General features: G+C 45.4%; 1 protein-coding gene across 4 annotated transcripts in view; it reads left to right on the plus strand.

The window, feature by feature from the left end:
- The first annotated feature begins 2,947 nt into the window (after positions 1-2,947).
- Positions 2,948-22,155, plus strand: part of LPAR1 (lysophosphatidic acid receptor 1) — a 73,833-nt gene continuing 54,625 nt past the window's right edge. For 2 of the 4 annotated variants that reach the window (XR_012779012.1, XM_075527180.1), the window contains exon 1: positions 3,460-3,613. The gene's annotated coding sequence lies outside the window, so the exon portion shown is untranslated. Of the gene's footprint in view, positions 2,966-3,459; positions 3,614-19,925; positions 19,947-22,155 lie in introns of those variants that run through there. The other 2 variants (XM_075527181.1, XM_075527182.1) reach the window with 2 other exon arrangements.

Here is a 22,155-nt window from a genome sequence, read left to right on the forward strand (position 1 = left end):
AAGCTTGCAATTTTTTTTCCCCTACTAAGATACTATTAATTGTGGTCTCATCTAACACTTCCTTCAAAGCATCCACTGCACTGAAAGACTGAGCACAGTTCCAATCCAAAATGAAATTATCCGTTGTTAAAATGACACCACAGTGTGCTGCATAGAGAAGTAACAGAGTGAAGAGACATCTTAACTGTAAATTCCCTGATTTTTTTATTTTCTAATTAAAAACATCAGAGGTACTTTCCAGGCCCAGACTGAAGAGGAATTAGATGTCTAACTTTTCTGGGTCTGTATGACTAATCTTGCAGACACTCAGTTGAAACTGTATGAACGCTGAGAATTAAATATAAATATATCAATGTGCGTACATGTTAAGCATGCTTATGATTTGAATCGATCCACAAAATCGAGCACATGGAACTTACGTGGTTTGTTCTGGAAACAGACGTTTTTCCAGACGGAAGGATGTGAAAACTACTTCCCTATCTAATGCGATTCAGAACATCTGTGTCTGATTACATAAAATCGTTTCAGACCGTAGAGCGGCACAGCCAACTCTCATAGAAGTTACATTCATTAAACTTTGTTGGACCACGTGATCTCCCCTGGACCTTCAATATTTGCCTGTTTCTAAGATTTACTGAAGATTCTCTGTATTTTCTAGTTAGAACAAGAGTGGAGGACTGAGAATTAATTATATTAGCCTTGAATAAATGACAAGTCACTGTTTCAGAGCTGAGCAAGCATGTCTGAAGAAATCAAAGCAACTGAAAAAACATAGCTGCTTTAACTACATCAGTTCCCTGAAGGTGGACTCAGAAATACTTTTTTTTTTTTTAATATGTGTCATCATTTTGCCTTCATATAATTCCATCTCATGCACAGATCAGCCTTTCCCCATGAGCACAGGACTGCTATTTTCCTTCAAGCGTCAGTAGCTAGAGTCACTACTGAGAAGGTCCTAACCAGCAAATCTGAGTAACGATACTAGGCGAGACATTTTTATGGAGGCTAGGCAGTGGTAATTCCCAATTTGCAGATGCAGTAGCTCTTCCCACCAAATGTCTTCATACCTGCAGTCTCACTGAAACACGCTCCTGCATGCTTGGGGTAGTAGGTCTCGCCATGGAGATGTAAGTCCTGTCAGCTCATCCTTTGCTTTAAGCTTTGATTATTTTTAAGTTCATCTTGGTTGTTATAGTGGTAATCTGGGCAACTGGCTGAGCACAGGACAGGAATTCTAGACATGTGCAGGCAGTTCCTGTCTCAAAAAGCTGAGTAAAATCTGGTTTATAGTGAAGCTACATAAGAAAAACATATTGCCATAGCACTGGGGGAATCATTTTTATGTTCTGAAGACTTGCTTTTCAACCAGTGGGTCATGCAAGTCATTCCATTTCTACCACCAGGGGAGGGCACACGTGCAGTTTTGAGCACAGTGTTTAAATCCAGTTGTCCAGCCTGGATGCAGCCTGTGCATAGACAGGAAACTATTAAGACCTGTCACTTAGTGTATGGATGCTAAACCAGGTATTAGAGCTTGTAACAGAACATGCTTCTTGGTCACCCCTTGCGAACACTTGGTAGCTTGCTTTGAGAACAGGTAGAAGATTAAATCAAGCATTTTCCAAAGTTAACGGCCTGCTTAACACTTAACCAGACTTTTCAGCATGTTGAAGCCTAGCCACTGTGCTAAATCACAGTGCTGAGTACAAAAACAAGGTCTGGCATTGTGTGGGAACAAAACAGCTGTCTTCTTGAAATACATATACATACATAACCATTTTTGATACCCAAAAAAAGCATTTGACTGTTCCCTAAAGGGAAAGAGCTCCTAACCAACCATGACAGCAAGTGATCTGCTTACACTGATGCTGACAGCCTTTCTAATAACAATACCTGTGATACAGCAGATATTGTCAGTAGCTATGGAAGTCAGTGTCATCACTGTGTTGACAGTACATAACCAAAGATTTGACTTGAGGAGAACTCTCTCCGCTGCTTTCTGGTTCCTTGGGGAACACAAGGAGTACGTTAAATAGGCTTGGTCTTTCATTATGGGCTTTTGCAGTTCTGGAGGCATTGCTGGCTTGTATAGCTGTACGTAATCTCTCTACAAATCTCTCTACAGGGGTGTAGAAACGCCTAGCCATTTCAGCCACTGAACGCTAAGTGCAGTGCATCATACGCTGTCTTTTCACTTGATGCATGCACATGCAAGAGTGGCCTCTAGATGCTACTGCAGTCCAACTAAATCAGACAGTAAAAACTGTAAAAAACAGTAAAAACTGTTGGGGGGGGGGGGGAGAAGAAGTAATTTGAACCTGGTTTTGTATAATAAAATAACTCTTCTAAGTCTGGAAAAGTACCCATTGTGCAACCCTGCCCCTTCCCAACTATAAGAGTTTGGTGAACCTACAGATTGATTCTTCCTGTAGCTGGGGCTCCCAAACGGTTCTAGCCGACATCGGCAGGCGGTCCGAACACTTTTGCAGGAGGAGACATTCGGTCGCCCCAGAGCCGACTCCATCCGCATTGCTCCACCGGTTGCTCCCTCTGCATACCACCGCCAAGCAGCCCTTGCCCCGCAGCCCTTATCCTAGGTAGCGTCCGCCACCAGCCAAGCTCCGCCGCGAAGACGGGGCAACTGCAAGCCCCGCAGGCCGGGAGGGGAGCGGGGATGCCGGCGCTCCCTGCGCGCCCGCCCGCTCCCCGCCTTCGCTTCCCCCGCCGCGGGGCCGCCGGCGGGGCAGCAGCGGGGTCCGGCGGGCGGGGCGGGCCGGCGCCGGGCGCACCTGGGCCCCCGCCCGGCGGAGGCGGGCAGAGCGGGGGCGGAGGGAGCCCGTCCTTCCCTTCCTCCCTCCCTCCCTCCCCGTCCCTCCGTCCCTCCGTCCCTCCCCCCATCCCTCCCTCTGTGCGCGCCGGCGGCGGCGCCGCGCTCCCTCCAGCCGCGCCCGCGCAGCCCCCGCAGGTAAGCGCCCCGCGGCGGGCCGGGGGAGCCCAGCCGAGCCCAGCCCAGCCCAGCCCAGCCGAACCCAGGCCAGCCGAACCCAGCCGAGCGGGGGGTCCCGCCATCCCCGCCCGGGAGAAGGTGCCCGCTTCCCTTTCCCCGGGGACTCCGCGTCCACGGCTCCGCGCCTTTTTTCCTCCTCTTTTTGGGTGTGTTCTGTAGCGTTTGTGACGCCGGCGCTAACTTTGGCGGGGGTGCGGTAGGGTGAGGAGAGGGGGCGTCTGCCGGCGGCAGGGTCCGGCGGAGGGCTCGTTAGGGATGGGCGTTAATGGGCTGCTGGCGTCGGGTCAGGCTGCTGTTTCTGCTGGGCTAACATCTCCGAGGTTGGCCTGGAATAAGTAATGGACACTTGTTTGATTAGGGGACACTAACAGTACTGCCATTGTTCGCTTACTTAGGGCCTGTCCTGATTTTTTTTCTTTTTTTTTCTTTTTTTTTTTTTTTTGGTTGTTAAGTCTTTTTGGATTTATGTATACCAAATTAAGGCAGTGGAAAAAGTTCTAGCTAAAAAAATGGTTGCCATCTCTCTCTCCTGACTTCCTCAGTCCTTCGGACGAAGAGCCTGCTGAAGTCAGATGGGAGCTGTGTCTGTCCGTGGTCTTTGCAAAGGTAAAGGACAGGGAGAGGATGAATGACAAGCACAAGGGTACGGAGCGTTAGAGAAAGACCGGGAGGGTGGGGAGCAGGAGGGAAGCTCTGGGACAAAAGCCGTTAGCAAGCTGAAGAGAGAGGTGGAACCAGAGGGACCAGGTTTCTTCCTCTCGCTCCTTTCTGCATGTTCTTTTTAAATAGCTCCACAGTGGGACACCCTCTCCCCCCCCCCCCCCCCCCCAAAAAAAAAAGGCTTCTTCCTATGGAAATGTGTGAAAAGTTTTCTGCATAGCCCTCTATCAGAAAAATGATAGAATGTCTTAAACTTTTTTTTCTTGTGGATTTCTCTGCGAAACAAGCTCACACCTTTCTGATTTCAGTTGCCTGTGAATACATTAGAAGCTGCTCAAATCCCCCCTTTCTTCTCGTGGGTTTTTTTTTTTTTCCTTCTTTGCTGCAATTTTTTTGAGGATTCAAGGCAAAATAGCTTGCAGGAGCCTCCATAGGCAACCTGTGTTCCCAAAGCGTTGGGGAATTGGGGTAGCTGCAGTCTCTTACTACTAAAAACTGCTGCAACTCTATCTTTTCAAAGAAAAGTCTCTTGCATGCTAAGTCAGGTTTGGTGTGTTGTACCATTTGGTCTAAAATGAGTCACTCTCAGGTCTGAGAGTCATGTTTCAATTTGGCAGCCAGGACTGCGTGCCATGCAGCCTGTTACTCTTGTGCGAGGATGGGGTATACTGTAGTACTAAAATAATATGTTCTGGCAATTTCAGCAGCGGGCTGAAGCGGTACTCTGTGTGCACAGGCGTAAGAGAAGTGCTGTCCTGCAGCTCGCTAACGCTGGCTGTAGGCGTGCCGTATGTTTCTCCTTAACTGATATGTGCTCGGACTTACAAAGCAACTTGATAGGCCTGTGTTTTACTGTTGTTTTTATTAAATATTAACTACACAAAATCAAATGCTGTTTTTTCTCCCGAAAAGATTGACACTGTCTCATCCTGTGCAGTTGTACGTGAACTGTGGTTGTTCTGGCTTTCCAGCTGCAAATAACTAAGGAAATGTTATTTAGGAATACTAGGAAACAGTTTCATGCTCAGTATGGTGTTGTCCTTATCACTCCCTGTTACAGCTTGCACTAGTTGGACCCTTGGCTGCTTATTTAGGAATACTGGGAAATGGTTTCATGCTCAGTATGCTGTTGTGCTTATCACTCCCTATTACAGGTTGCACTAGTTAGACCCTTAGCTGCTATAAACCTTCTTCTGAGAAGTTACCAGTAACGGTGCTGGTTGGAGAGAGGAAAATACTGACTGGTGTCTGCTTTCTTTTCCTCCCCTCTTCAAAACAAATATTGAGGGTGGAAAGGTTAAACAGCTTTTGAGACAAAACACATGGGAAATGCAAAATTGAAGTAACCTTACACTGTGTACCCAGCTTTAATATGTGAACTTAAAGTGTGAGTTACAGACAATCTTATCACTGTGTGCAAAGATACTTACGGCTGCGTGGTTTTCATCAGTGACTCTGGAAGCCTGTAACTAAAATATAATTCCTTCTCTGCTAAGGAACGGGAGAAAATAAAAATCTGTCTTTAACTTGATCTTGCAGTAAGTGTCACACAGTGAAACCCTGTGGGGAATCCGGGAGGGGGTGTTGAAGAAAGTGTTTTGCTCTGGAGCTGAAACTTAGGTAGGACTTGCGTAGGGTTGGCTTTTACATTGCTGTGACGAGCCATTAACAACACCTTAATTGTTCCTCAGTAGCCTCTCCATATTGAGCTTGCTTTGTCCGATATTCAGAGGTTTAAACCGAAAGGCAAGTATTTCTTCTGAGTAGCTTTTGTCTTTGGGAGACCACCACCATCTTACCTTTGGGTACCCAGCAGTTTTGTGCGTGAGCTCTCGGAGGTAAGCTGCCTTCTCCAGAGGTCTGAGGAGCTGGCTTGGAGCACCTCTAGGTGGTGGCCTGCCAGCACGTGCTGCACCCTGTTACCATCTCACTTGCTGTGCATGTGGCTTCCTTACTGTATGGGCACAGGGGACACCGCGTGCAGCTCTTGTCGCCGACGGGGCTGGATGGGGAGCTCTTGCTGCCGTTACTCGTGGTCTCAGCAATGCTCCAAGGACACCTAGAAGAATGTGAGAGCAGCAGCAGGTTGTACTGTGAGGCTGTTGTCCTTTTCCTTATCACTCCCCCCCTCCCCCAAAATTGGAATTTGCTACATTCATGGATTTCCTCCCTGTCGTAAAGAAAAGTGCATATAATTTAAGGGACATTTAAATTCAGTTTAAATCCATCTAAATGGGTTATTTGAACTGCAACTGCTACAACTGATGCTAGGGAAAAGAAGCATATGACTGTTTTACCGAAGGGAGGATAGAGCAATCAGTATTTGACCCCTTCAGCACCTTTAATTTGTGGATTAGTTCTTTATATGTAGTGTATTTCACTGCTTCTTCCTTCACAATGGGTTACGTTTTTTTTTAACAGTTTAGTAGTATGAAAAGAAAAGGAAATAAACTTTTAAAAAAGTAAACAGTATGGTGGTAAAAAAAATAAACGAAACCAGGAGTTATCAAGAGGCAATGCTAATAGCTGAAAAAACTATTTGCAGTCTTTTTTTTTTTTTCTTCCTTTTCCTTCCTCTGTCCTTTTCTTTAAGGTTGCTTTCCCTTCAGGTAAGGTCCCCATTTGAAGTCTTAGGATTTAATGATAATTTGAAGGGAGAACACTGCCCACTGCTCTCCAGAAAGGTCCGATCACGAGGGACTTGAGGTGGTAATGGCTTGAACTGGTAGCGATTATGTAGCATCCCATGTGTGTTTTTGACTTGGCTTTTCCATGCGTTGCAAGGTGATACCATAGAAACGTGATGCTCCTCAGTGCTGCAGCGTTAGATCTGAACTTACACATTTCATGTTTTCCCTGAGTTTCCTTCATAGCTAACTCAGAAGCTTAAGGCTTCATCCATGGCCCATAGATGTCAATGGTAAAATCTGTATCAGCATTGAACGGCTTTGGATTAGGCACAAGGCTGATGTGTTGCTTTGACAGAAATAAAAAATTATTCCCAGGGCAGAGGGAAGCTCTGTCCAAGGAATAAGAGCTGCTGTTCTGCTTATGTTTCAGGGGACTTGAATTTTGGTTTACTTCATTATCTTTCAAGCTTAGTTGCTTTAAAACAAGGAGAAGCATTGCCTGTGCGTTCTTGCACTTTCGTTGCCGTACTGAAGCAAATGACAGTGAACATCTGAAGCAGGCCTGGCGCCTTGTTTTTGATTTTTAATGAAGCTAGAAGAGATTTCTGAGAAGTGCCTGCCTTTGTAGGTCCAGATCTCTCCTTCTCTCATCCATTGCTGTTTCTTGACTGCCTGACACTCTTCCCCCACACCCAAGCTGATTAACAACACACCTGGCTTGCAAAGTCTTGGCCATTGTTTGGCTGAAGGTTGCACTCTAGGATCAATTTTCTTTTTTTAATGACTGGTGCCTCTTATTCTTGAAAACGTGGTTTCTAGTTGTGCAACACTTATGCCAGTAAAGAAAAAAGCCTATTTAGTGCCACTTTGGGTAGTTTACCTGTGTCCCTATCCCACGTGGCAACTCCATGATCATTGCATTTCTCTAATGAGCTCTTGAAAAAGAACTTTTGAGGCGATTAAGGCATTGCATTTCTGTATAGAGGAACAATAGCCTTGCTTGGGTCAGTGCAAAGTCTCCAGAATTTCCCGACAGGCACAGCCTGGAGTAGTTTGTTAAACACGTTTTTCTCAGTCCTGCATCTACTTCCTACTGGATCTGGCTCCTTCTTGCCCCACATAATGTAGGCAGTTATGTTAGTGCACATAAACGGGTGAGTGCTGGCGCATTTACCCCAGGGTAGAGGAGCATTTCTTCTTAAAAAGAAAGCGAACCTTCTTCCTCTGCTTCTGGCAGATGAAAACGGCCACAGACTCGCGTGGCTGCTGTGGTTGAAGGGGCCTGGGTAAGGCGTGCGTGCCCCTGCCAGCAGCACTGCGGGGGGGACCGCGTCCCCCCTCCTGGGGCTGCTCCGGGGATGAATAGCCCGGACAGTGTCCTGGGCTGGGGTGTGCCAGAGCGGCTTTCCGAACGCCTTGAGGATTGTGGAGGTGGATGAAGACCTGGCCGTCGTTCCTGCTGGGGAAACGGGAGGTAAGCGTCGCCCCTCGCCGTTTCTCACCCGTGGGTCGCAGCACGGTCTGCTGCTGAGGAGGTGGTAAATAGCGGGGGTCGGCGGCACAAGAAGTGCTTCCAGCTGCAACAGTGGGCAGGCTGCATCTCTTTTAGGAGGCAACGTGTTCTGGGGGCGCAGGTACTGTATTGGTGACAACTGCATTACAGTCTTGTGCCAACCGGATTATTTTTCTTTTAAATTACTTTAACTTGAGAGGCACTGGAACTGCTCGTTATGTGTTTTGGCTTCCATGTCGCATACTCTAGATAAAATTTGGAGGTGCTTTCACCTTCTATTTAAAAATACAAAGGTGCCAAGTATGCGAGCCTAATGTTATCTTTCTGCTTTTGCTTCTGACTGTGAATAACAGGCAAACATCTCCTGAAGTGGATTTTTGAAACTGCTGGAAAAAGTGCTGATGAGTTTAATAGACGTATATGATGAACTTCAACTCTCTGTAATACACCAGCATGAGGCCTACACACCATTTAGCCTTTTCTTTAGGAATTTATGTGCCACAGTGACCTGCTGAGTAGGGTGAATTTCACAGGCGCTCTCTAGACAGTACATCCGCTTCTTTGCCAGCTAGAAAACGTATTGCATACGGCAGTGCTTGCAGGAGCAAGCAAAAAAGCATTGGATTGACATCAAAGGCAAGATCTTTCTGTACAAAATGCTGGAGATTTTAAGAGTGGTAAAAATCTGGCAAAGGAAATGCATACTGTTTTTCATTGTGAGTCCCTTTCCCTCCCTCCTCCCCCTCTTTTTAGGGCGTGTATGTCAAATACGAAACGGTGCCAGTACATTATTTATGGGAGCAGTTTGCAGAGACTTTTCTTAGAAGTTCTTTGGCCGTTTGGGGATGATTGTTTTCAGCCTGGATGGAAAAATGTATGTATAACTAGAGCAGTATCCTTTTTTTATTGTGAAGAAGTTAGCTGCAGCTCTGTTTAAATTTAAAAAAAAAAAAAAAGATGTCTTGATGAGTATTGAATGTTTACTGCGTAGACAAATTTGTATCTTCTTTGGATGGGTGGGTGATTATTTAAGAGCAATGAGCTTAACACGAACTCCAGCAAAGACTTACGGGTATCTGAGAAGTCGAGGGAGATGCTGTACAGGTCACATCTATTTGTTAGGTGGTTATACTTCAGGTTGGTGTTTGCAGGAAAGGAGAAAGACTGCTAACCTCTCAGGAGGAAATAGCTTGCGTATGTTGCAAGCGTGGCAAGTGTTGTATTGTCTGTTGCGATGGGGCATTGGCAAAGGGTCCATTGCCACTGGATTTCCCTGAATGTCACGGATAGTGCAATCTGCTTTTGACCCGTTGTGGATGTCAGACCCGCAGGATGGTGTCCCGAAGCCTTGAGCTGCTGCTGGTGACAGAGCTGGGAACTGGGGTGGCATCATGTAGCTGCAGTGTGTGAGGGCCAACATGCCGTCCCCGTCCCGTCCCGTCCCCAGCCAGGCTGCAGGTGTCACCAGGATGCTGGTGCAGAAGAAAGCCCAAGTTTGTTTGCTGCTCTTTTACAAATCGGCTTCGCCAGCGGCGAGCGAGGTGGAAGGGCTGGTCCTGGCCCCGGGGACGCTGCTGGTGTGGCGGTCGCTGTCCCTTCAGCTTGCAGCTTGCAGCCCGGTGGGCGGTGAGCACCTCCGCTCGCCTGCTGCTTTGGGGCCAGGAGAAGCAAATGCCGAGCAGCGGCACCAGCTACAGCTGCTGCCCCTCGACTGCCGGCCGAAGGCAGGAGACCTCGGTGGAGGGCTGTGGGTTAATATCTCAAGCCAAGGGCTGTGTTGGGAGGAGGTCACCTGGCCCCTAGAAGAAGTTGCCTTGCACTGGGGGGGACTGTGGTGGTAGTTATTGTGGTCAAGGCACGGTATTCCTTCAGTTCCCGTGCTTGCTCACTGACTTTCTTGGTGGGATCCGTTTTCTTGTGGTTACCATGTTTTTTCCAGTCTCTTACTGTGTAGCTGTGATGCCACTTCTTGGGTCCTAGCACTGTTAAGATTTCGTTGAGCTGCAGCGGAAAGGTGTTGCTTTAAGTGTCATAATGGAGCTGTAACATAGGATGTCAAGGGGCAATTTGACTACTTTGCCTCAGGTTGTGCTTATAGGATTAAACTTTGTAGTACATTTCTGTAGTTGCCTGCTGGTTTTGAACATATAAAACTAATTATTGGAGTACAAAAGCGTTTGGGAAATTGGTAGAAGAACGTGCGATAGACCTATCTGAATCTATTCTAGATTCAGACTGATGACAATAAGCCTGTAAATCCCGAAGGCGAGTGCTGCACAGTGAATTCTGTATTAATACTGCGTTGCATGTCGTTGCCTACTGCACTTGGAAGACGTCTTTCCAAATGCGTACGCAGCTCTGTTGAAGTGTCTGAATGGCAAATTATTGGTACAGGAGAATAACTTCAATGTTCCCTGGGTCCTTGCCGAGAATGTCCCCAGGCACTCCTGTCTTGTCAGCAGGAACCAGCCAAGGTACTAAGAGCGTGTTGTCCTAAACGCTGCGGTAACACCTAGGACCTCGCACTTGAGCTAGGAGTCACATTTGAGCACGTGATTACCCTCTGCGTAATCATTAGATTCGGTCGAGGAGCAAAGCCTTGGCTTTCAGTGAAGGACTCTCTGGGGTGGTCAGCTGTTTCTATCCACGCGTCCCCCCGCTTACCGCCACGCTCTTGCAGACACAAGGCCAGGGCTCCAACAGGATCACTGCTCCCTCATCCCTCTTGCCAAGGAAAGGGGATTCACAGATTGTTTTCCTGAGATGTTGCAGTGGGGTAACCAACTCCAGGCAAATTGATGTCTGGATAGGTACTCAATGTTCAAGGAATACCATCTTGAATGTGACGTATTGTACTTGAAGGAAACCTTTATAAATGCCGATCGAGTTTAGTGGTCTTTCCTTTTGCTCGCTGTCCCTCCCAAAATGTGGCAGACATGGAGAGCAATGCTGTGGAGATGAGCCAGGGTGCCTTTGACCTGACCATGGTTTCTGCGCAGGGCTCTGAGAGCTGACCTGATGTGGCTGGCAACGTATCAGGTCCATTTTGCTCCTCCTAAAGCTTTGGACGGAACTGATGAAAACTTTACCTCAGAGCAGTGCATTTCCCTGTACGGAAACCTTGCAAACTAGAGAAGACTTTCCGAATTCATCTGTTTGCTCCCCTAGTCTTCCAGCTTCTTGTTTACAGCAGTTGCAGTGTCCTATTTCAAATACCCCATGCGAGTGAGGCAGGAAGCTGACTGAGACTTCAGGGTATTACTGTGATCAAAGCAATTCTGGTAATTAGTGAATAGACTTAAAATAGGTCTCTAGAATTATTGCAATTTTGCAAACAGTTGATAGGAATAGCGTAGCTTAGTGCCTGGTTCTCCAAGAAGTACGGTATGTTTCAGTTCCCTGCCTTGGGTTGCTTAAGTTTCACACACAAAAGCATCCTAAGAGGTTCAGCCTAGAGAAAAAAATGCAGGGAGAGATGTGCAAGCTGATGACAACCCGATGACAGAAGGGAATTACATGATTGTAGAACACATAAATGCCTTAAAACTAATATGCCTGAACAAACACTTCTGCCGTGGTCCTGCATATTTCCATCCTCGGCATCTCCTCCACGAAGTTTCTTACGAACAGAAGCCAGTTGCCCAGATTTCAATGACAACGTTCTGGTCGAGAGGCTTGTTTACTGCTTTTTCAGTTCTCCTTCTCTAAAGTTTTCTTCATGTGCCATGAAGACTCTGTGAAGGGACTCTTGGTGTGCTTATTGTGGGAAAGCAGTTGCTTTTTCCTTCAGGAGAGTGGCACAAAACTGCGGGAAGGGCTTTGGCGTGGAAGCCGCACCCTGCTCCTTCGTGCTTCGGCATTGGCAGGCGTGTGGAAAAGGGGGGAGAGAAAATACTGACTTTCCGCGGAGCTACCAAGATGAGGTGACTTTTCTCGGTCGGTAGCAAGCTCGAACGCGAAGCTGCTGTGCATCGGCCTCCCATAACTGTGCCAGCGGTCCTTGCGCCCCGAATCTCCTCCTGACCGCTCCGCTCCTGCTGTGATGGGCTCCCCCCCGGCCCCGAGACCCTGCAGTGGGGACTCTTGCTGGTATAAGCCTCGTCTCCACTAGAGGGGGGTGCCAGTATGGCTATACTGGGAAACTTTTGAGGATTTGCTTAGTTACTTTGCTTTGCTCTTCCTGGCTGGCAGCGTTGCTGTTGGGTTAAGCGGAGCATCCTTGGAAGGAGGCTGCTGCGGGACCGAAGGCAGACGGGACCCAGCAGTGGCCGTACGCAGCGGCTGACCGAGTAGCAGGCATTGGATTTCTCCAAAACAGTGTCAGTTCTGCCAGCGCGCCGTGACGCGTGTTTGTATAAGGCTGGCCGACCTAGGAGAGGCTGCTCAGCGGTGGGAGAGACCGAAAATGGGACCCAGCACGCCTAAGTGGGCTTTGTCAGGGGTCAGAGGAGCTCTGCATGGGCCTTTAGCTTTGGTGTCGTGGACACAGCTGGTGGGTTGCGATTGTGGGATGCCTAAAAAATCTGGTTTGTGGGTGGATCTCAGTACGTTCTCCTTTTGTGGCCTGGATCCCTTGGACTTCTTAGTTTATTTGTGCAGTTGCAAAAAAAAGCCTTAGTGGTTCCTGAGTAATGCTTTATGTCTTATGCTTTTGTTTCAAAGCCTCCTTAAGACAGTTTGTAGTGTGTGTGCATTTAAAGTTTGTACCCATGCTAATGTGCGCTGAGTTCCAAAACAAGAGTTTGAGGCGAACTACTATTTAGTTTTGTTTTTCTTTTAAGAATAATCCATTGCTATTCAGTTGCACTTTTCTCCGATAGGATTGCTTTTTCTCCTTTCTTGCTCTTTAAAAGATGTGCAAAAGGAGCGTATCTGAAAAGTGGTGAGACAGGCTAGATAGTGCTGGGACACTAACTTTTCTGTCACCGTACGTGTTAGAAGATATTTTTGTTGTTGTTCTGTTTTTACACCGACTGCATTCTGCCTCGTGGCTTTTCGTTTTCCTCTTGAATTCTCGATATCTCCTAAATATTCTGGTTGAAATACTTGTTGTTTCTGTTGGGCAGTATGTATGCTGAGGACCTAGTCAGAGAAGTTGAGTAATTGCTGAAGTATGGTGTGCATTTACAACAACCTACTTAATTCATGTGACCTCTTGTATGCGCTAAAAGCTTGTCTGCTAAACACAACTCAGAGTTAATCCAAGTCAATTCTTAAAGTGAATTAGTCAAGCTGCGTGCTAATCCTCTGTGTTTACCTGCTTATTCAGATAGGCAGCAGCTGAAATTGCATTAAACTTCACTTGATAATTGAGAGGGGACGGGTCGGAGGGAAAGGTGATGAAATCTTGGTGTTTTCTTCATCTGTCTCCTTTCAGGGCATATCTCAGAACTGCCGTGCATTTATAAATCTTGAATTCATGGAATGATCAGCATGAGCTACCTGAGGCCAAAACCCAGTGCTCTGCTGCAGCTCTCTGCTAAGCATCCCTGACAGCTGCTGCTGCTCCCAGCGTATTTTGGGGAGTGTGTTACTTCCCGATCATCCCTAAAAGTTGCCCCTCACAAACCCCAGCTGGTTGGGTTGAGATGTTGTAGGTGCGGAATATGGTGCAGACTGTGGGGATAAGGAAGCCCTTTCAATCTCTGCCAAGAAACTAGTAACCAGCCCTGATTTTACAGCATGGACTCTCAAATTCTGGGTGTATTGTCCCGAGCACACCAGAGACTCGCATGGTGGGCAAGAAGTAATTACCTTTCATTTGTCAACATTAGGATTTTTGTTGTTTTGAGCTACTGGGTTTGCTCCCTGTCCATCGTGGCAAGATCAAAGGTAAGATCTTATTTCTGGGTCACTGCTGTCCATCAGATAAGTTTGTTTGTGGCCTTGGGAAAAAGCAGTGACGTGAGAATTGGGAATTTAAACCCTGTCATTAAGATAATTCTTCCTTATTGTCAATTCTGAATTCTTTCAAACTTCATTCAGCTTAACTATGCAAAATACAGCACTGCAGAAATTGCCTGGAGAACGGTCGGTTGAACTGATGCAGATATTACAAAAATATTTCTGAAGCAGCATGACTGTTATTTCTAGTTTGAGGTGTTGATAAACGGTTACTGTGTCTGCATTGGTGCTGGCCTGAACCATGTTAAGCTGATGCCTTGCAGTCTTTAATGTACTTTTTTTGTGGGGGGTGGTTGGCAAATTTCTATTTCAGATAAACTTAATTAAACTCCTGTTTGTGCACCGTTGGTCAGGGTCCATGTAGATCTATATTAGGATGGTACATTTGTAATTTGGGGTTTGGGGTTTGGCATGCTTAATTGTGGACTTCCTTGGCTTCAGCATTTCCAGATTATTGTATTTTGTGGTAGTTCATTCTGCCTGAAGATTGAACATCTGTTTTGTGGATGCGGGGGGAAGAAAGTATTTGCTTTAATGCCGGCCCCCCTCAAAGTTGTTTAGAGAATTGTGACATTCTGTTATCACCCAGATGTTTTTTATCTAGTGGAAAGGATATTGCCTGAATGTTTAAATACAAACTTGTTTCAGAAGAATGCCAGCATACTACTACTTTTGTGAGTTTTAAACAAAAGGTGGGGTTATGCAAGGTAGGGTTAGCAAATGGAGCCTCTGTTGCTGATCCATGGAAGTGTTCAATTGTATCACTTCGTTTTTTCTTCTTGGAAGTAAATATTAAATGTCTGTTTGTAAGTTGTTGAGAAGATAAGTTCTTGCTGCTTTTCCCGCTGAGGAGCGATAGCTGGAGAAAAGCATCCTGATATATTATATGGTGATTTATACCTTGATACAAGTGACTTTGCCTACTATTGTTTTTAATGATACTGATAGTAAGCAAATAGTGATGAGAATGCACTAGGAGTTAAGTTCTGTCAACTGCCAGTGAGAGGCAATGCCTCCATCTTGGCTCTATGCTGTGAAAACTGCTTCTTGCAATCCTAGTGTTCAGAATAATTTTAATGCGCAGCTCCTTGCTTGTTTTTTTGTTTGTAACGGAGGAATACAAAAGCATGCACCATACTCGCTTCTTTTACACACGGACATATGCACGCACGATGCTGGCAACAGTGAATGATGCATCTTAAATGATGAGCTATCCATGGTGACTTTGAACTTTTCTCCCTGTTAGTTAACTTCTTCAACTTTAATGTCTGTGAGTAGAAATAAACGATTTTAAAAGAGTTTCAGAAACTGTTTTGAAATGACTTATTTTAGAAGCATTCGGTACTTTAGAAGTCATTACGATGGAAGTGCAGATTATGAAAACATTGTCATATGACAGCAGCTTCCTTGTGGTTGTGCTATGAGAGACCATCCACATTGTCATTACTTGTTTACATAAGCCTGAGCAGATTGCTGTTATTTTCCAGCAGTCAGTATCTAGCTGTATTTTTCCTCTTTATCTTCTGGTGATTCTTTCTTGAAGTTTAGAGTAGTGAGATAATGTTGAAATTAGATGATGGCATGAATTATTACTCTGGAGCCTTCCTGAATAGGCTTCCTGAGTTCACATTGCTTTTACTTGAAACAGAAACACTAGACATTCGCTTTCAGGGATATCTTATTGTTCCAGCACTCACTAATTCAAAAAACCCAGCGGAGCTGCTGCTGCAGTTGTTTCTTGAAGCTGGTGCTGTGGTTAGTACAGATGCTTTACAGCAGTTTTTGTGTGTGTTTGGTTATTTTAGCTTATGCAGACCTGATTGTTCTGTTGAAGAAGCTCCTAACACATCTGAAGAAACATGCATGTACCAGCCAGCACCCCTTGCATTAAGGCAGGTGCTCGCTCATTCCCCCAAGTGAGAGTGGGAAGAGGTTCTCCAGCAAAGCAACGACCACCTCTGAGTGGCAAAGCAACGACCACCTCTAAGCAATCCCTAACGAGCAGGCATTACTGGAGGTCACTAGGAGAAGCTACACTCCTGATAGGTAATGACTGAAATAAGTCTAGAGGTGCTGGGTGGTAATGGGAAGGCAACCTCATGTGTTGGCTTTAAAGGGGGAACTACAGGAAAATGAGAAAACCGAGGACACCATGCAGAATTTTTTTGACTTTTCAGACAAAGTTCAGAAGAAGCTTTTCAGAGAAGTAGGAGGTTTCAAGAGAAGATGAAGTATCATTTTGGATTTAAAAAACAGCAAGAAAATGCTGCCCAAGAGATGGGTGTGGAATAGATACAATATGGAAATAATCAGGAAAGGAGGTTGAGCAAGTGAGAGAATTGCACTGGATGGTGCAAACTGACCTAGGTCAGGGAAGTTCAGAAAGGATTCTTAAAAAGGACAACTACACAAACTAAATGGAAGTTTTGTCCAATGATAAATAAGATTTCGAGTCCCTCAGTGTGTAGTGGAGAGAGAAAAAGTATCCCGTGTTTAACAGGGAAAAGGAGCATGATTCAGTTGTGGACAGCACAGTGGTGGCACTTTTAGCAAAAATGTTGAGATTTGAATAGAAAATTATGAGTGCCTCTTTTATATATATTTTTTTTTAATCTCATCTGAGCAGTATGCAGAGAAACCTGGTGTGCTGCTGTATGCCTTGCGGATTAGCCTGCTGCTGATGTGAGTCCAGTTTGTACCGTAATTGATGTGAGTTAGGGTGAGTGTGTTCGTGATTTCACATTACTATGCCAAATACTACGGGTTTGTCCTTTCAAAATGTTTTTTCTGTTTATTAGTAAAATGTGGCATTTTCTTCTGGTAGCAGAAGTCAGAATAGTAAAGATACAAATCCTCTAGAACATTCTGAGGGAAAGGAGTTAATTGTTTTGGACACAGAAGACTAGAAAGGCCAAGAAAAATCTTTTTTTATTTTTAATCAGATACAGCAATGTTTAGTTTCCTGCCTTCGTGATGGGATGTTTATGTGCCTTAGAAAAGACCTTTTAAGTGAACATCTTGCTACCACTGACACAGAGGAGGGAAGATGTTTGTTATTTTCCCTTCAAGATATTCTTGGTAATTTCCATTAATCTGAAAAGAAGTGTCACGATGGGCCAAATGAGAATCCATTCTGCTTCCATCAACACTGTAGCGTCGTCTCCTCAAATACCTTTTGCCACGAGTAACCAACAACAGGAAATTGCGTGGGTACGTGTTGCACAAAGAATGGTGTTGGGGCTCTCTGACTTTGGCAGGGTTGGACCTGTAACAAATGCCTGGGGAAGTGGGAGTCCTCCTGCCTTCCTTGCCTGCCATTGAGGTCATCAACAAAATGCATTTGAACTTCGTGGGCACAGGATCAAACTCTTGGTTTGCCAGAATAAACAACAAAAAAACAAACAAACAAAAAACCCCCCAAAACAACCAAGCAAACAAAAAAACCCAAACCCAAAAAAAACCAAAACAAAACAAACAACCTCAAGACAAAAACAATTCCAGAAAAAATGAACAGCTTGTAATTTTGGGAGTAATCTACTCGCCGAAGAGCCTTCACGGTGGCCACATCTACTCGCCGAAGAGCCTTCACGGTGGCCACAGTAAAACATCTGAAGGTCCCTTCTGGGGATAAACATCAGAGCAGGTAAAGGGGAAAGGCAGACATGCATAGGTTAATTACAGATGCTTGAACTGCCTGCCCTTTGGTGTAACCCAGTGCATAACTGTGGTCAGCCTGCTTTTGTCATCCTCAAAAGGGGTATGAGGCATGGTGACAGGCAAAATGGAGTGGCATATGGAAAAGATTTCCCTGCAAGTTAAATGCTTCAGGGCAGCGTACTATCTACTGACTTTTTTGCTTTGAAAATCTGTGAATAGAGATTTTTTTCTTTTATATAGTCAGACTGATCTTCTGCTTTTTGGGGGGGATGGGCAGGGGCTCTGGTCTTGCCCCGGTGGGATGACTGGGGAGATGTCTCTCCTGACCCATGTCTTCTCTGTGAGAGCAGACGATTTCTCGGAGGGAGTGCCACTGCGCGCTGGTGCTATTTGATTGTAAATTAGTTCAGTGCGTGGTAAATGGACAAGGCGACAGATTTTCTTCCTTAATCTTGCAGTGGGGAAGAAGGGACGCTTTCCTGCAACGCTGCCTCTGCAGAGTTCGTGAAACCGTTCAGCTTGGGTAGGGAAGCCCCACCTGAGACATCTTTGCTGAACTCCTTGCAGGCTGTGTTCTGCCATGGGAAGATTAGCAGCAGTCTTGTAGTACTCACATTATAACTTACTGAGGCCGGAACAATGATCTTTCCCTGATTAGCCACAGAGCTCCTATTCAGAAAGGTTTGACTGATGTAATTTTTTTTTTTTTTTTCTGAAGCACAGGCTGCGCTGTGAATGCAAACAACGTAGATTTGAGATCCTCTGTTGATTATTGTGTTGTGGAAGAGTCCTGCTGAATGCGAGGGCAATTTTTAAAATTTGTGTTGAAGTAATTTTCTTTCTAGCCTTAGATTACTGCTGAAAACTTCGTCTTTTTTCCTTGCATGAGGAAGGCTAACAGCTGTATTGCGCTCCTGAAAGTGAAGACGGAGGCAGTGGAAACTGTAAGTCTCTTCTAGCTTCAGGAAGTTGCAAACCTCCCTGGAGCACCTTTTAAAAGCTCTGAGGTGTACAAGTGTGAGTTGGCTGAAGGCAGAAGGGAAAGTAGGAGAGATGAGAGATGAGTTCCTTCTTTTTTTTTTTTTTTTTCTTTAGTATTACTAAAGCTTTTGGACTTCTGCATTTTTATTTGCTCTTATTAAATTAGCTCTCTTGTTCCAGATTTTTTTTTTTTTTTTTTTTTTGGTAAGATGCTTTTCAGATGACTGGGCAAGTTGAAGTTAAATTTCCTAAGGTGTTGTTTGTTACTACTTTGTTTTGGTTTGGCTTAAGTAAAAGCTGAACACTGTTCAGCTGTTGCTGTTCTCAGTAAAGCAATCTGCAAGGTGATAAACAGCTAAACGTGCTGCTGTGCTGCTTTTGATGCTGTTAGTGGCTAAGAGGTAGTTGTGTTATATATTATGTGGAATATCTGCTGTGGCTGACAAAGTGCAATCAAAGCATGCCTCATACAAACCTAGAAGCAGATGTATTACTTACGTGGGACCATAGCAATAATAAAATCCCTGATTCTGTGGCGTATCTTTGTGACAGTGGATCCCTTCCAAGACAATCATTTAGGACATTGTCGCTCTGAAGTTGGAGAAGCAGTAGTGTAGACAGTACCTGCTTTGAAATGTTCGGTGGCTGGGTTGGATCTGAACTCAGGAAAGTTTTTGTCCTTCTGGTTTTTTGGTTGTCGAAGTCACAAGTGCTCAGATTGTAAAAAAAAAAAAAAAAAACAAAAAAAAAAAAAAACCACCCAAAAGAAAACCCAAAAGAAACCAGAGAGAGAGAGAGAAAAGCCAGAAGGCAGATGATGTGCACAGGGTAAAAGGAGGATGTCTTCCCACAGCCAGAAGAGGGGATCTGCACTCTTGTATCTAACCTGTTGGGGTACTCGTGCTCTTTTACGCCGGCCTCCCCAGGGGTTCTGAGGCGGGCCAGGCAGCACGCTGGAGATGGGGCGGCAGGTCGCGATGGCTCTTGCTGTCCTCCCGCTCGCGCTGCCTGCGTGGGCAGGAGGCTGTCTCAGCCGACCTCTCCGCCAGCCCTTTTGCAGATGTTTGTAAGGCTTCGCCGTCGCTTGGGACGCCCCGTAAATGCCGCTTGCTAGCGGTCCCGCAGCTCCGCGCGTGGGGACGCGGCCCCCGGCTGCTTGGATGGAATATTACAAAATCTCATCGCGCTACCCTATCTCCAAGCAGCGATGGCAGGAGAGAGGGGTTCGTACCAACCGATTCCGGTGTTCGGGCCAACCAACTCAATTGTCCATTGTAGTTGCCAGTGTATTTATTATTAACAAGTCATTTGCTGACGATGGTAAAACATTTAGAATACTGCATTATTCTTGTTGCATGTCTCCCTCCCTTTTAAGCCTTAATGATATTTTGTTTAGCCAGTTTCTTTGTTGTTCATCTGTTGTGTCAGGTTGGAAATGTTTTCTTTTTTATTTTTTTTTTTTTAATAATTTCTCTGTAAATGTTTGTGCTCAAACAGTGCATTACTTCACCAAAAACGGAAGTTCTGTGAGCAGAAGTTGTCTGGATAGAAATTGATGCTGTTGGATTAACCCACTCAGCCTGCAAAAGAAAAGGTCTGATCTCTCAAACAATATCTGCAAAGAACTGACATTTAGTGTCAAAGTGAATTAACCGTTGATTACTGCAAAGAAATTAGTAGGTCATTTCTCCACACGGACAGGGGTTTGATGGAAAAATGTTTCTGGATATGGATTGACTTCCAGTTGCCGTTTGGGCAAATGTGTGTGCTGTGTTTTGGGGATGAGGTATTATTTAAAGAAGCATCTTTTACTCTGTGTAGTTATTGCCTGTCTTGGTGCATGTGAAAAATGATTTTTTTGCCCCTGTGTGATGTGCTAGCGTAACAGCAGCATGGAAAATTCATCTCGTTCCTGTGAGGATCTCAATTTCTTCTGCAGAAGTGAATGAGTTGCTTGGTCTCCTTGCGTCTTCAGTCTGTCATTGATTGATCTTCTCAGACTGAAAAATCTGGCCAGTTTCATAGGGCTGGTTGTAACTTTTCTGATACTCACTCTTGCTAGTGGGAAAGGGAAGAGACCACCAAGTAGGTTTTACTCTGGGTTTTGGGGTTTGTTTTTTTTTTTTTGTTGGTGGGGTTTTTTTTTGGTTTGGTGGTTTTTTGGGTTTTTTGTTTGTTTGTTTTTTCCAGTCTTTGCAAGGTAGAGATTTCCTATTGCTGTGTTTGAACCTTTCCGTATGTTAGAAAATTCCATTAAAATCTGTTTTTCTAGACAGTGAAGTTGTACTCAAGAAATAATCTGGCTTTACCAGCAGAGGCTGTTTGCAGGGGGGTGATGGTACAGGCAGCCCAGGAAACAGAGCGACGTTGTCCCTCCCTCTGGCACTCCCCTTCCAGACTTCCACAACCCCTCAGTAAAGCCTCACAAATCCATTTTCACAGTGAATTTATTCATTCTTGTGAAGAGCTTCCAAATGGGCGAGGTGCTGTAGCTCCGTAGCTCTTTCAAGCAGTCTGCCCAGTGACTGGAAGCAACAGACGGGAAGGCTTTGGGAGGAGGCATGTTTGTATAACTGGTCTTTGCTGGGACAACGGAGGGTAGCGTTGCGTGCGCTGTAATAACAGGTGTAGCCCGTGCAATCTGCTGGTAGTTGGTCTGAAGGCACGCTGAATAGTTGCAACCACTTCCTCCTACAAGGGTGTACGTGAAGAGTGGTACAACCCCGTCGGTGCTCACGTCAGTGCCTGTGGCATCAGAAACAGGTAACTGTCTTCCACGCTATTATTGACAAAGTAATTTCCAACTCCAGCAGGGTAACTTCAGATTCACTGCTGTTAAACCTGTTTAATCAGTACCATGTAGTAAATCTCTTCCCACACTGACTGCTATAGTAATAGATGGCGGGTGCGATGGCAGCCTTTATCCTGCTTTCTGGAGAGGGGTGTCAGGTGGGAGAGCCAGGCTGACACCACCCAGGCTGCAGAATTTGTACAGTAAAATGTGTGTATTCGAATACATGCACTGTCAACAGAGTTTGACAGGGACAGTTAATTTTGTGCTAGCTTCCAAACTGTATTGATGTACCTCCTGAGTGAAGAGAAGGGGACGTCTCTTTTCTGAGACATCAGAAATTTGATGGGGAGATGTTAGGGAAAGGGTCTCACTAAGTGGAAGAAGACTTGTCGCTGGTGTTCAGAAGGACTTCAAGGCAAGAGTACAACAATGGGCCACACCATCTGTCTGGGAATCTTCCCTTTTATTTATTTTCTGCTTCTTTTGCCCAATACTGAATCACAGCTATCAACTTATTGCACCTCTTTCAGTTGCTGAGCAAGGTAACACAGGGTGCAGGAGGTTATCTTATTTGCAGGCAAAGCACACCCTGGAACAGAGAGGGCAGAACTGGGAGGAAAGATGGATTGTAGAGATGATAACCACTTAAATTAGTTCAGCTTGTTCTTATGCTTTGGCGGGTCATCCAGCAAAGTTCCCAGCCTTATGCAGCTCACTCTGCAAATTTATTTGTCATAGTACGCCACATACCAAAGTCACTTCAAGATTTAGCAGTCTGGTCCCTGATACAAAACAAGACCTTTGCTGAAACACCACTCCAGACATGCCATGCGAGGAAGGAGGAGGAAAGTCCTGAGGTGACAGGACAGGGAGCCGGCATGTGGATTTTCCCCTCGTTTTAACCGGCAGTGAACTGATGAATGTGAAAAAAATGGAGTGTTGTGTTTATGCAAAGGGTTGCTGAAACTAACTGTTTCAGAGAAGTCAGTGCTGACATCAGAGTTTGGAT

The sequence above is a fragment of the Mycteria americana genome, chromosome Z (assembly GCF_035582795.1).
Source record: "Mycteria americana isolate JAX WOST 10 ecotype Jacksonville Zoo and Gardens chromosome Z, USCA_MyAme_1.0, whole genome shotgun sequence".
NCBI lineage: Eukaryota > Metazoa > Chordata > Aves > Ciconiiformes > Ciconiidae > Mycteria > Mycteria americana.